The 14,685-nt window shown below is 36.9% G+C and overlaps 1 non-coding gene across 1 annotated transcript; it reads left to right on the forward strand.

Moving 5' to 3' along the window:
* Nucleotides 1-7,054: 7,054 nt before the first annotated feature.
* On the forward strand, nucleotides 7,055-7,126 carry TRNAG-UCC. Its single transcript has one exon. It is a non-coding gene; the product is annotated as a tRNA-Gly (tRNA).
* Nucleotides 7,127-14,685: the final 7,559 nt, after the last annotated feature.

Raw genomic sequence — 14,685 nt, forward strand, 5'->3', positions numbered from 1 at the left:
TGCACACTCAAGACTCGCTCCTTCTCCCTCTAATCTTATAGAACGGACAGAGCACTCAGGGGGATTTGACCACGTGGTCTCCTGCAGGCTCCGCCTTCAATCAGGGCAGCTTCTATTCCCACTTACTTTCTTTGGGATCCACTAATTCAGGCCTTCATTACCTCTTAGCAAGTATATGGTAATACTTGTTTGATCTTCCTTTTGCTAATCTCTCTACTTTATTTCTGCCTTTCCAATTCTTATAGCTTTAACCAAAATCAATTTCCCAGTGCTCGTTTGTCTAATTTTCAAATCTTCGTGTATCCCACCGTGTGAGGAGGGGGAGAGGGGTCGTCCTCTGTTTACAGCTCGGGCAAAGCTAAGAGTGGAAAGAGCTGGAATACAGTGGAACGGAAAGAGTCCCTTTCAGAGTAATGGCTGTATTTTATAACCCTGTACAGACCCTGAAGATTGAATAGCTTCATTGCATATGAAATTTGCTCCATGAATTTACTCCAAGGCAAAGACAACCATTGTTCCTGACTGATTTTCTTCGTTTTGTTTTTTGTTTTATTTAGAAAATATAATTTTTTTTCTAATTACATGTAAAAATTATTTTCAACATTCATTGTTCTAAGATTTTTAGTTCCAATTTTTTCCTTTCCTCTATTATCTTCCCCCTCCCCAAGACAGCAGCAAGCAATCTGACATAGGTTATAATCATACTTTGAGTTCTGAAAAAATTTCTCAGACAAAAAGGGGTTTCCGGCTGAAAAAGTTTAAGAAGTCCTGAGGTGTGTCCACCTGCTCAACAACCGGACTAATGGAGCCTCCCAGCAATTCAATCCATTGATGAATCAGGCTAGCAATAGCAGATAAATCTATCTAGCCAAGTTCTTTAAAGCTATCTATCCAAGAAGAAATTTAAACTCGGTCAACCAATGTTCTCAACCACTCAGTCATGCACTCCCAGGGAACTTCATAAGGTCTTTAGGAGAAAGACAGAAACTCAGGGTTCTGTGGAAAATGCTTTATAAGAATTAGAAAAGGAATTGATGATCATCAGTTGGGGAATGGCTGCACAAAACTGTGTTATATAAAGGTGATGGAATATTAGCGTTCTTTAAAAAATGATGAACAAACTGATTATAGAAAGGCCTGGAAAGATTTACATGAATTGATACTGAGACAAACAAGCAGAACCAAGAATACATTGTATATAGTAACAGCAAGAATGTGTCATGATCAACTATGAACGATTTGGTTGTTCTCAGTAGTGATCCAAAGTAATCCCAATAGACTTTGGACAGAAAATACTACCTGCATCTAGAAAAAGGACAATGGAGATGGAATGTAAATCAACACATGCTGTGTTCACTTCTTTTTTCTGGTTTGTTTGTTTTTTTTTTAATCTTTTCCAAGGTTTTTCCCTTTTGCTCTGATTTTTCTGTCCTTACATGATTCACAAAGCAATGTGTATTAAAAATAAATAAAATTACTACAATTAAAAAAATAGAGAAATGCTTTATAAGTACTGTTGTTCCCAAGCCATTTTTTTGTAAATTACTTGAATAAGACCAGAGTCTAATATTAAGTGAAATCATATCAGTAGGAAAACAGAGTTAGAAATTTAACCACTTACAAATTTGTTCCTTAATTCTAAGGTAGTGGTAGGCCCTTACAGGATTCAACTTGCTTGCTAGTGACAATGTGGATTAGGGGGAGTCAACACATAGGGAATTCATGTTTTAATATTTCAAGCCTTATACAATGTCTTCATGTAAGCTTTCCAGTCTTATTTCATATTATTCGCCTTCATGAAAAATATTTTCTGTTATGGACTTTGAATGCAACCTTTAGTTGAGTGGAAAAATGATGATTTGAAAGTCAATCAAAAAGCATTTATTAATTGCCTATGTGCCAGATATTGTGCCAAATACCATCAGTACAAACTAGGGGAGAGAAAAAACATGGTCCCTGCTCATAGTTCATAGTGTAGTGGGTTGGAGATAAGGGGAGATGCAAATAATAATTCAGAAACCAACTATATAGAGGATAAATTGGTAATAATCAACAGAAGAAAGCACTAGTACTGAAAAAGATTTTAAAAGGTTTCCTGCAAAAGCTGGCATTTTAGTTGGAACTTGAAGGTAGTCAGGGAGGGAAGGAAATGATGATGTGGAGGAAGAGTAACACTGTTCTCATCTGTTTTGCATCTACTTGCCTTTTCTGAGTGGGTCTGTGTTGATAAAAGGTGAGGGAGAATAGAGACAGGATAGTAAGCCTTTTAATTAATATGAAAAGAAAATTTTGTCCCTCAAACTTAAACATAATTGGAAATTAAGTAAGTCCTAATGTTTAACTGAATTTACTAGGCCTCATATTTAATTTGTATAATTAGCTATTGGTCAAGACTAAATAGTCAATATGGAAGGTCTTGGGAATGTAGACTAAGAAATATTAAAAGATAACTAACAATGTTTGTTATCTGATCAGTTATAATTGGACTTGTATGAATAATTTGCTATTATTTGAATCCTTTTAATTTATACCTTTATTGGGTCCTGAAGCTACAGACTAGTGGGATCTAACATCACAAATATTCCTCTGATTTGTTTTCCTTTTTCATTTGATAGACTCTAATTTTTATTTGCATTGATAATTTTAACCTTGTAGGTATAGAAATATCTAGTACTTTTAAAAATTTTGTCATCTTTACAAAAATATATTAATCCTAGAACATTTACATTGATTCAGAGTATTTTGTTCATAGAAAGTGATCTCTCTATAAGACAAACATCCTTGAAAAAAATGTTGAATATAACAAATAATTTTTAATAGATTTTATCACTGAACACAACACTAATTCAGTTTATTCACTTCAACAGTATGCATGTGGCTTATCAGCCAGATATTGCAACCTCATTGCAATGAATGCTTCTTCTCTGGTTCCATTGTATATTTAATTTTAGCTTTTTTTTTTTTCCCTAATGGGAGGATTAGGAGAGAGAAAACAATAAATGCCTGCTTTTTTTTTAAAGTAAAATAAAATACAAGATTTTTTTTTTATTATTCATGGGCAAAATGAACTATAGACAACATGGAGTTGCTTTAACTTTCTCAGCTAGATACACATCAAAGTGGTTCTTTAGAGCTTGCTTATATAAGAGAAGAAAATACACTTGAGAACATGGTAAAGCCCTACTTTTGACAGTTTTTGTTGAAATTCAATGATCAGAAGGATCTTGAGGCTCTACTTCATGGTATGTATTCATCAATTTGACAGGTTTTTTGCAGTAGTCAAATGTCCCATTCAACTCTCTCCCCAGGAGATATGTGAATATTCTTGGTATGTCAGGTGTGTCAGGATAAAAATCTGCAATAAAGTGAAACTGAGGCACAAAAATCTAAATGTTATTTCTTAGCAAGACCAGCAGTTGCCCATAGTAGAGGTCAATGACTCCTCGGTGACAAAAACACACTTTACATTCAGAGCAGCTTTTTATACACTTTGGTGATTACATAAAGTCCCATGAAGAAAACTAAACTAAGACTGTGTTTGGTCAATAATTGTGTTGACTTGCAAAGGGATTTTCTTCAGAATCCATAAGAACCAGGAAAATACAAAGTTGAATATCCTTTGGAAAATCCCCAACCAGACTACCTTGCCCCTCTTTAGCAGAAAAACCTAGGAAAAACATCTTCTAACCAGAATGAAATCTCCATCTATCTTTTTGCTCTCCCCTCAAAAGGCAGGACCAATCTCAGTTGTATGTATAATTTCTTAAGACCTTTTCAACCAAGGCTTATACAAAATAAATCTAAACCTGAAAAATTGATTAGTTACAGCAAGTACTTCTGGGATTACTAAAATTCTTTACCGTTAATCAAAATTAGTAATCAATAATAAATTTCACATCACTTTGAGCAAATCTAGTAATTAATTTCATCCAATTTAGTAACTTGGGCCTCTAACAACAGACATATACTCTTTTTTCAAAACACATGACTTCATCAGTATAAGAAACTCTCAAGTGAGAAATCTCCCTCTACTGACATAGGTCTGCACCTTCTTCATAGTCTTACAAAGTTTTGTAGAATCATTAAAAGTTAGATGACTTGTCCAGAGTCATAAAGCCAGTGTATGTCATTCTGAGCTAACTTGGTACATCTTGTGGCCTTTCAAAGTCTTTCAAAAGAGTAAACTCAAAGCCTATTCATGTTGCTGAAACCTATACGAACTTGAAGGCCATTACAAGAAAGCTTTCATTCTAATGACCTTGATCCACTTAAGAATGTCCATCCCCTGCATTGGTTGGTACAAGGTCCAGCACTTCTCTACTGACAAAAGAGGAAGAAATTGATCAAAGGCAGGAGGTCCCTTGATTGTCAGTATGAATACAGAGTGTGAAGTGGAACCTCACAATTCTTCCGATCTTTGAGATTCAGCAGGAACTGTCATAAAAGCAGGACCTTCCCATGATCTCAAGTGTATGAGTTCTCAATTTGTGTATTTCTTCTCTTATATGAACAACTGTAAAAAACACACTTTGATAGTATGTGCATCTGAAAAAGCTAAAGTAACTCCATTTTGTTTATATTCCTCTATCTTGACCCTTACCTTGTTCATTCTGCATCCCCAACCCTGTCTTTGGTCCTCCTGACTGCTGAAACAGAAAGCACAGTCATATATATTAGAGCAGGTTTATATAAAATCGCCATTCTCATGCTGCACAAGAAAAATAAGATCAAAAAAGAAAAAATGAGAGAGAGAAAAAAAGTAAGCAAACAACAAAAAGTGAAAATACTATGTTGTGATCCACATTCAGTTCCCACAGTATGGCTCTCTTCATCATAAACCCATTTGGAATTGGCCTGAATCACTTCATTGTTGAAAAGAGCCAAATCCATCAGAATTGATCATCACATAATCTTGTCGTTATGTGCAATATATTCTCTTGGTTCTACTCACTTCACTTAGCATCAGTTCATGTAAGTCTCTGCAGTCCTTTTTGAAATCATCCTGCTGATCAGTTCTTATGGAATAATAATATTCCATAGCATGCATAGGTCATAACATAATTAGCCATTCCCCAACTGATGGGCATCCACTGTTTCCAGTTCCTTGCCACTACAAAAAGGGCTGCCACAAACATTTTTGTACATGGGAGTCTTTTTTCCTTTTTTATGATCTCTTTGGGATACAGATCCAGTAGAGACACTGACAGATGAAAGGATATGCACAGATTTTTTAGCCATAGTTCCAGATTCCTCTCCAGAATGGTTGGATCAGTTCACAATTTCACCAATAATGCATTAGTATTCTAGTTTTCCCACATCCCCTCCAATATTTATCATTATCTTTTCCTGTCAGCTTAGCTACTCTGAGAGGTGTGAGGAGATATCTGAGAGTTGTTTAAATTTGGTGATTTAGAGCATTTTTTCATATTATTATAAACGACTTTAATTTCTTCATCTGAAAATTTTCTGTGCATATCCTTTAACCATTTATCAGTTGCGGAATGACTTGTATTCTTATAAATTTGACCCAGTTCCTTATATGTTTTAGAAATGAGGCTTTTAGCTCCTTCTGTTGCTTAGCAATGCCTCTAGGATAAAATACAAAGTCTTGCTTAGTATTAAGAGCCAGAGTGATCTGGTCCCAACCTATCTTTCTAGACTGATTCATTTAATTTGTAAAATTAAATTGTAAAATTGGGTACTCAAGTCCAAACAGGCCTACTTGACATTATAGCCAACATTTCACCTTCTGTGAATATGTTTTAGCGCAACTATTTCCTATTTCTGGAACGCTCTCACTTCTCATTTCTGCCCCTCATAATTCTTTTGCTGTTGTTCAGTCCTGGCGTCTGACTCTTCCTGATCACACTTGGGGTTTTCTTGGTAAAGAAACTGCAGTGGTTTGCCATTTCCTTCTCCAGGTCATTTTACAGATAAGGAAACTGAGGCAAACAGGATTAAGTGATTTGCCCAGGATCGAACATCTAGGAAGTTTCTGAAGTCACAATTGAACCCACCAAGATGAGTCTGCTCACTATCCCAGACCCAAATCAGGGGTCCTCAAACTACGGCTCCTTGGGCCGGATGCGCCAGCTGAAAACGATTATCCCCCTCACCCAGGGCTATGAAGTTTCTTTATTTAAAGGCCCACAAAACAAAGTTTTTGTTTTTACTATAGTCCGGCCCTCTAACAGTCTCAGGGACAGTGAACTGGCCCCCTATTTAAAAAGTTTGAGGACCCTTTCCTGAATATTCTTTTCCCTTCTTCTCCCCCCACGTTGTTGTGCTCTTCTAATTTTGACTAACTCAACTTTGTGTTTTGCATTTTATTTATGTATTCGTCTTGTTGTCCCACTTGTAGAATGTATATTTAAGAAACTGATTTCAATTTCTCTTCATCTCTGATACAGTGTACTTGGCTTTTAGTTGGCGCTTAATAAAATATCGAATGGATAATTGTTTAATTGATTAATTATTATGGATAAATAGTAAATAATTGTTTAATTGAAGGGAGGCAAAGAGGAAGGAGGTAGGACTGGGGGCTCAAGAACGGGTCTGGTTTCACCCCCCCCCTCCCCCCCCGCGGACTCTCCCACGACATCTTGACCCTAGGGCTGGGAACTCGGGGGACACCCAGGAACAAAGCCTCCGGTGGGTGCCTGGAGAGGGATGGAGAGCAGGGGTTGGAAAGAGATTTCTCAGAAGCCCCTTTCTGATGCAGCTGCCGGCCCTGCTGCTCGGCACTCTCTCCTACATCTTTTGTCCGAGACTGGAGTTTTGGGGATGGGTCTAGAAGAACCAAATTTGTTTTTGATTTGTTTTTTTCCTCTTTTTCCACTCTTCCTTTATCCCCCCGCAGGGTGAGGATGAGACATTGAAAAGGCTTGCTGCTAGTAATCGCAGCAGCCGGGCTGTGCAGATTGTTAAAATACTTGTAGAGAAGGGGAAAAAAAAAAAAAAAAAAAAAAAAAAAAAAAGGCGACAAGTTTTCCTTTTCCCGGTTTTTCTTCCTAGGATTATTCATCTGAGGAATCTGAAGTGCCAGCGTTCGTCTGCGTTGGTGGTATAGTGGTGAGCATAGCTGCCTTCCAAGCAGTTGACCCGGGTTCGATTTCCGGCCAACGCAATAATAGCTTTTTTTTTTTTTAACTGAACTAAATTCTGGACATATTTATCAAGACATCAATTCAAACCCACAACCGTAGTGGGATTCTCTCTCTCTCTATGTCTTTTTTTTTTTTTCTGCCTTTTGCTCTCAGAAGAAATCGAAACACATCAGTGTCTGCAGATGCTAATCCGAGCCCTCTGCGAACTTCCATCTCCTCTGAAAAGGTAGGAGTGTTACTTGAGAATATCTAAGACACCTCAAGCTCTGATATTTTATGGTGTAAAAATCATCAGCAGGCATATTGTCCCTTCCTATTCCTTGAGGCTGTGTTGCTATAGTGGATATTTTCATCCTGGGATGGTGGCAATCTCGGAGCTTCTCCACAGAAGGGACATGATTTTCTTCCTTCCTCCCCCTCTCCCTTTTTCTCTCCCTTCTTCCCTCCTTCCCTCCCTTCCTCCCTCCCTTTTTTTTTTTTTTTTTTTTTTTAATTTTTATTTTATTTTATTTTTTTATTTAATAGCCTTTTATTTACAGGATATATGCATGGGTAACTTTACAGCATTAACAATTGCCAAACCTCTTGTTCCAATTTTTTCACCTCTTACGCCCCACCCCCCCCCTAGATGGCAGGATGACCAGTAGATGTTAAATACATTAAAATATAAATTAGATACACAATAAGTATACATGACCAAAACGTTATTTTGCTGTACAAAAAGAATCAGACTCTGAGTTATTGTACAATTAGCTTGTGAAGGAAATCAAAAATGCAGGTGTGCATGAATATAGGGATTGGGAATTCAATGTAATGGTTTTTAGTCATCTCCCAGAGTTCTTTTTCTGGGTATAGCTAGTTCAGTTCATTACTGCTCCATTAGAAATGATTTGGTTGATCTCGTTGCTGAGGATGGCCTGATCCATCAGAACTGGTCATCATCTAGTATTGTTGTTGAAGTATATAATGATCTCCTGGTCCTGCTCATTTCACTCAGCATCAGTTCGCGTAAGTCTCTCCAGGCCTTTCTGAAATTATCCTGTTGGTCATTTCTTACAGAACAGTAATATTCCATAATATTCATATACCACAATTTATTCAGCCATTCTCCAACTGATGGACATCCATTCAGTTTCCAGTTTTTAGCCACTACAAAAAGGGCTGCCACAAACATTCGTGCACATACAGGTCCCTTTCCTCCCTTCTTTCTTCCTCTCTTCTTCCTCCCTTCCCTCTCTCCCTCCTTCCCTCCCTTCCTTCCCTCCCTCCTCTCTTCCTTCCCTTCTTTCCTCCCTCTCTCCTCCCTTCCCTCCCTCCTTTCCTTTCCTCTCTCCTTCCTCCCTCCATCTTTCCTTCCTCCCTCCCTCCTTCCTTCCCTCTCTCCTCCCTCCCTCCCTCCTTCCTCCCTTTCTTCCTCCTTCCCTTCCTTCCTTCCTATATATATTATATATAATATATAATGTTCCATAACATTCACACACTATAACTTACTCAGTAATTCCCCCTGAGTAAGTTATAGTGTGTGAATCACACTATCACTCAGTTTCCAGTTCCTTATCATTACAAAAGGGCTGCTAAAAACATTTTTGCACAAAAGAGTACTTTTCCCTTTTTTATGATCTCTTTGGGATATGGGCCTAGTAGAGACACTGCTGGATCAAAGGGTATGCACAGTTTGATAGGCCTTTGGGCATAATTTAAGGGGAGTTCTTAAGGTTTTGACTTCACCGATGTAAAATTGAAAATTGATGCTCTATTTTATTTTGTAGTATTTTCATAAAGTTTAGTCAACTATATATATATATATATATATATATATATAACCAATATATCAATGACCAATCCACTATGTATTGGTTGGTCCTTTCATTATGTGAGTTTGAATTCCCTTAAGTTTATAACTCAAATCTGTGAATTTGGTTGATCAATGGAGATGAGTCAGTCTGGTATTAGAATGTTTGCCCAACACCAAACTTTCCCAGGGGATATGAGTCAATCTGGTTATAAGCTGTGCCCACCACAAAATTTTCCAAATGATTTTAATTAACTCCTTTCTCTCCCCCAGTCCTGGTTTCCTTGGGTTATTGAAATCATCCCTCTAAATCAAGCCAAGCATAGCCCACCTTTCATCTCTGGTCAGATTAATCATAGCCTCAGATGTCATTTATATTATTGGACTATTTTTTGGTACCCCATATATTAATTGTATAAAAGAACTGTCCTGTCAAATGCATCCTTGTCTACTGAGGGTCTTGGATCCAGTTTAATGGTTTTTGCTAGTCATACCAATAAATGTATCATGCTTTAAAACTTTGTGCCTTTATGTTGATACTGTATAAATAGTTCCCTTCAGTTCACTTCCTAGCTTTTCTGAAACTTGCCCCTTCATCATTTCTTATAGCCCAAGAGTATTCCATTATATACAACATACCATAAGTTGTTAGGTTATTTCCCAGTGGATGATCATCCACTAAATTTCCACTTCATTGCCAGCACAAAAAAGCTGCTAGACATATTTTTGCATGTGTACATCCTTTTCATCTTTTTTTGATCTCTTTGGAAGTAAAGGCCTGAAGAGTAAGTAATGCTGAATTGAAGGATATAAACAGTTGAACAACTTTAGGGAGCATAGTTCCAAATTGTTTCCCAGAATGGCTATAACAGTACATAGTTCAACATGGTACATTAATAATAGTTAGCATTTATAAAATCCTGTAAGTAAAGCTTTTTAAACTATGGATTGCTAGCCCACATGGGGTCTTGTAACTGAGTGTGGGGATCTCAAAATTATGATTTATTAACAATATATATTTGATCCGTATACCAATTTTATATATCTACATAACGTGGTCCCATAAAACTTAGGCAAAAAGGTCTTAGGCAAAAAGGAGTCGCCAGTGAAAAAAGTTCAAGAAGCTTTGGCTTGCCAAGTATTTTACAAATATTATTTCACTTGATCTTTGCAACATTCCTGGAAGATAAATTATATTATTATCCCCATTTTACAGATGATGTCAATAGTGGATAAATGACTTGTCCAGAGTTACATAGCTAGCGAATCTTCCTGATTTCAAATTCCACTTTCTATCCATCATATCACCTACTTTCCTACATGAATGTACCTAATTTCCCATAGTCCCTCTAGAATCTGTCATTTTCCTGCTTTGCCAATCTTATGGGTGTGAGGTAGAATTTTAGAATGGCTTTAACGTGTTTTCTATTAAGATGTTGGAGCATTTTCCCATAAGTCAAACAACTTATATCTATGCCTTAGAAAATTGCCTGTTAATATCCTTTAACTGTTTATCAATTGGAGAATGACTTTTACTCTCATATATGAGTGTTAAGATCAGTGATTAGAGAACTTGGCATTATAAACCCGAGTTCAAATCTAGCCTCAAACATTTCCTAGCTGTATAAATCACTTAACTTCTTTCAGGATAAAATGAGATTATAATTAAAAAGCCCTTGGCACAGTGTCTGGCACATAGTAAATACTATAAAATATTAATTATTATCATTATTTGAGTAAGTTTCTGATATATCTTGTATATGAGAAACTGATATGTTTGAGGTTCAGCACCAAATGGTGAGATTTGGATTCAAGAATTGAATGATGAGATTTAGGAGGGCAATTGGCACCAAATGTTGGCATTTGGTCATGTAAATAATTCACAATGACAATTCTCTTTAGTAAAAGTGGATTTATTACCATTTCTAGTCATATGAAAAGGTGCTCTAAATCACTATTGATCAGAGAAATGAAAATTAAGACAACTCTGAGGTACCACTACACACCTGTCAAAATGTTATGGAATATTATTGTTCTATAAGAAATGATTAGGAGGATGATTTCAGAGAGGCCTGGAGAGATCTACAGGAATGATGCTAAGTGAAATGAGCAGATTATTGTACAAGGCAACAGTATTATATGACAACCAATTCTGATGGACTTGACTCTTTCCAACAATGAGATGACTGATGCCAGTTCCAATGATCTTGTGATCGAGTGAACCATCTACACCCAGAGAAAGAACTGTGGAACTCAATGTGGATCACAATATAACATTCTCACTCTTTTTGTTGTTGCTCATTTGCATTTCACTTTCTTACTCATTTACTCTCCTTTTTGATCTGATTTTTCTTGTTCAGCAAGAGAATTGTATAAATATGTTTACACATAAAAAAGTAGTTTTATTTATGAGAAGAGGTAACAGATAAAATAAAGAGATACAATAGACACCAGAAATGGCAAATATGGAATAGAGTTGGGACAACATAGTATTAGAGACCATGAGGCAGAATGCCATGGTAGGTTGTAGGGAATCCTAGTGAGTCTGGACCATGTCAATTAGCGGCTATAATTCTGGGAGACACAGGAAGGGAAAGCCACTCTCTCTATGCATTGATTAAAAGTTTTCCTTTATAACTGACATGTTTGGCTCCAGAAACCTGGCCACTTCCCTGAATAAAAATAGTCAACCAAAAAGAAAGAATAACTCATTCTCCTAGGTGGGACCCTTGAGACAAAAGCACCCTGCATCTAGAAGGCTGCTCTTTCTGAAGGGCCATATATAAAACAAAAATATTATGGCATAGTGCCTTCTTTGTTTTTAGACTATATATACCGATAGTATGAGAGAAACTTTGGAATATTACCCAGGGAAGGATGCTATGACTGGGACTTTCTCACTCTGGCACCATGGATGGCTGACAACTCAGATGCTGGTGCTTCCCCAAATGGTAATGTTGTATGTTGTTTCTTTCTTTCTTTCTTATATTGTCATTATTGTTGGTTGATTGTGTATTACTTTTATGTTATAAGTTTTCTCTTCTTTTATGTCTTGTTTGAATCAAGGATCTGAACAGTAATAAACTTGTACTCACTCCTTTTTTAAGCCTGTGCTTTCTGAATGGGAATTCTGAACCTAGATTAACCTTACATGGGTTAGCCCCAAAAGGGTTTCAGCAAAGATGGCTTGGGCAGATTTACAGGGCAAATTTAACCTTGGGGATTTGATGTAGCTTGGATTTCTTGGACTGCTGAACACAACGAGGTGGGGCTATCCGTGATCTCCACAGAGGGTGGGACTTGACTGTAAGGTTGAACCAATTCACTGAAGCTTTGGTATAGCATCACAAATTACTTTGCCTTAAAACAACCACTGACTTGAAAAATAAAAGCAAACATTCAGTTATTAACACTATGTAAATGTAAGCTATTCCTTTAAACAATGCAAGCAATTAATGTTAAAGTAATTTCATTTAATCAGCAAGGGGATGGCAGAAGTTGGGGGGCTGAGGAGCTTCAGCGAATGGGCTTGTTTTCCCACTTCTAAGGAGCAGTCACACTCAGTGAGGGAAGCGTGGATTAAGCCTTCACCTTCCCAAGACAATGGACCTTTCCCTTTCCTCTTTCCCCATGCCATGTGGTGTTTTTCCTAACTCCACTGTTTTTTTGTTTGTTTGTTTTTTTTAAACCTTACTTCTCCTTTTAGCTAACTCTTTTAGGGAGCTAAATCCCTTTTAGGATTTAGTCTGCCAACTAAAGGCATGATCCAGTTTCATGGGATGTTTCCTTTCTCCTGGTAAATTGCAAGTTCCACTTGCCCTTTACATCATAAATCTACCTTTTGCCTACCTATCTTTTGCCAAAGATAGTGGCCAATGTGAATTCTTCACATAACCAAACCCCAACTTTGGTATCTATCATCATCTGTTGTCTACATAATACTACATAATATCTAACAATCTTAGTTTTCAATATTACAACCATAATCCCAAATGACTTAATTAGAAATTTCACAATTTTCATAAGTGATAGCCAAATACAATAATGTATTTATTGTATTCTATCACAAAAATGAATAGGAATTTCATGTCATTTATAATCAAGTTTCCAATTTTAGCATATACACCAATTGGCAAAAAATTATTTTAGAAATCTTTAACTTGTGAGATTCTAACTGGTTGTTCCATTCAAACTATCAATTGCTTTTGCAAATCAATATTTCTTGTCCCTTGTAAACAATCTTGTTTTTTTTTTTAAACCACCTTTTAAAAAAACTATAAACTTTAAGATTCACAATATAGGTAATAGCTAAATAACTTTGGATCAAATTTCATAAAACTTATACATATGTCCAGCAGAGCAAATTTTAAAACATAGCTCATAATTTTTACAAATTACTCAATATTCAATTTAGAAAGCAACATATTTCATCTAATTAGGAGATATAAATATATGACCTCTTTAGGTAAGTTACCGGAAAACTTTGTTTTAATAACTATTTTTTTAACTTCAAATCAAATACAAATTTAAACTTCTAGTAGCAATCCAATATTAATGCACGTATATCTCTAAAATCTTATTCCCAAATACATCAACTGAAAGTAATTCTATCACATACAATTTAAATTTAAACACATAGTAATTTAGGTTACAGTTTTGGGGAGAAAACTTTTCTTCCTCCTTATTTGCTTGTATTGGTTGTGTACCTAATCTGTTCTGCTGATTAATCTCTCAGGTCACTACTTCCTCCTCCCCTCTCCCCCCCCCCCCCCCAAAGCAATCCATTCTATTTCTAGGAGATTCTAAATGTTATTTTAAAACTTTAGGCCCCAGGAAACACAGATTTTTAGTTTAAATGGGAGCAATTAGGGCAAGGAACCCTAATGTGGTACTTTGGACCTACAATTCTGTTAATGAGATCCTGAATGGTGTTTTGGACCAAGAGAAGCTAAAGAATTTATCCCTGAGGCAAACAGGCTGAAGGTTCTGATAGAGATCAGTTTACTCCATGGTCCCATTCTTTGGGGAGGTTGTCCTGTCTGAAATCCAGTTATGTCAAACTTCTGAGACCCACCCTCTATAGAGGTCTCCAGCAGTCTCACCTTGCCATGCCCTATCAGGAATCCCAGTCATGTCCCTGAGGCTAATTTTCCCTATAAAATCTACTTATGGGCCATTCCATGGCTGCTGCTGCCTTCCTTTGGGTCAGTCTGCCATAACACTCGTTCTCATAGGATCTTTTCCCTTCCCCTTCCCCCATTCACATGTAATCTCCCCTAACTCCACTATGCTTCCTAACCCCACTTCTCCTTACAGCTAACTCTTTTAGGGTGCTAAGCCCCTTTCAGGCTTTAGCCCACCAGCATGCCCCAGCCTCATGGGGTGCTCCCTTTCTACTGGGTCAATGTGAGTCCACTGAGAAACATGTCTTTCGTATGCCCTCCCACTTTATTTCATATTTACCATTCCTGGTGTCTTGTATCCCTTCATTTTGTCTGTAACATCTTCCCCTAAATAAATCTACTTTTTGCCAGAAAAAGGATGGGACCATGGAGTAAACTGACCTTTATCCTAACATTAAGAGGGAATGGTTATAACCTGAGGCAGAATAACTGAATAGGATAATTAGGGAAACTGGGTCAGGACATTAAAAGGGAACTGTGGCACAGCATTATGATCTCTCCAGGGTACAGACCTGATATTGATGGATCAAAGAGTATGGAGTAGTTTCATAGCCCTTTGGTCATAGTTCTAAATTGCTCTCCAGAATGGTTGGATCAATTCACC

This window comes from Sarcophilus harrisii, chromosome 4, assembly GCF_902635505.1.
Source record: "Sarcophilus harrisii chromosome 4, mSarHar1.11, whole genome shotgun sequence".
NCBI lineage: Eukaryota > Metazoa > Chordata > Mammalia > Dasyuromorphia > Dasyuridae > Sarcophilus > Sarcophilus harrisii.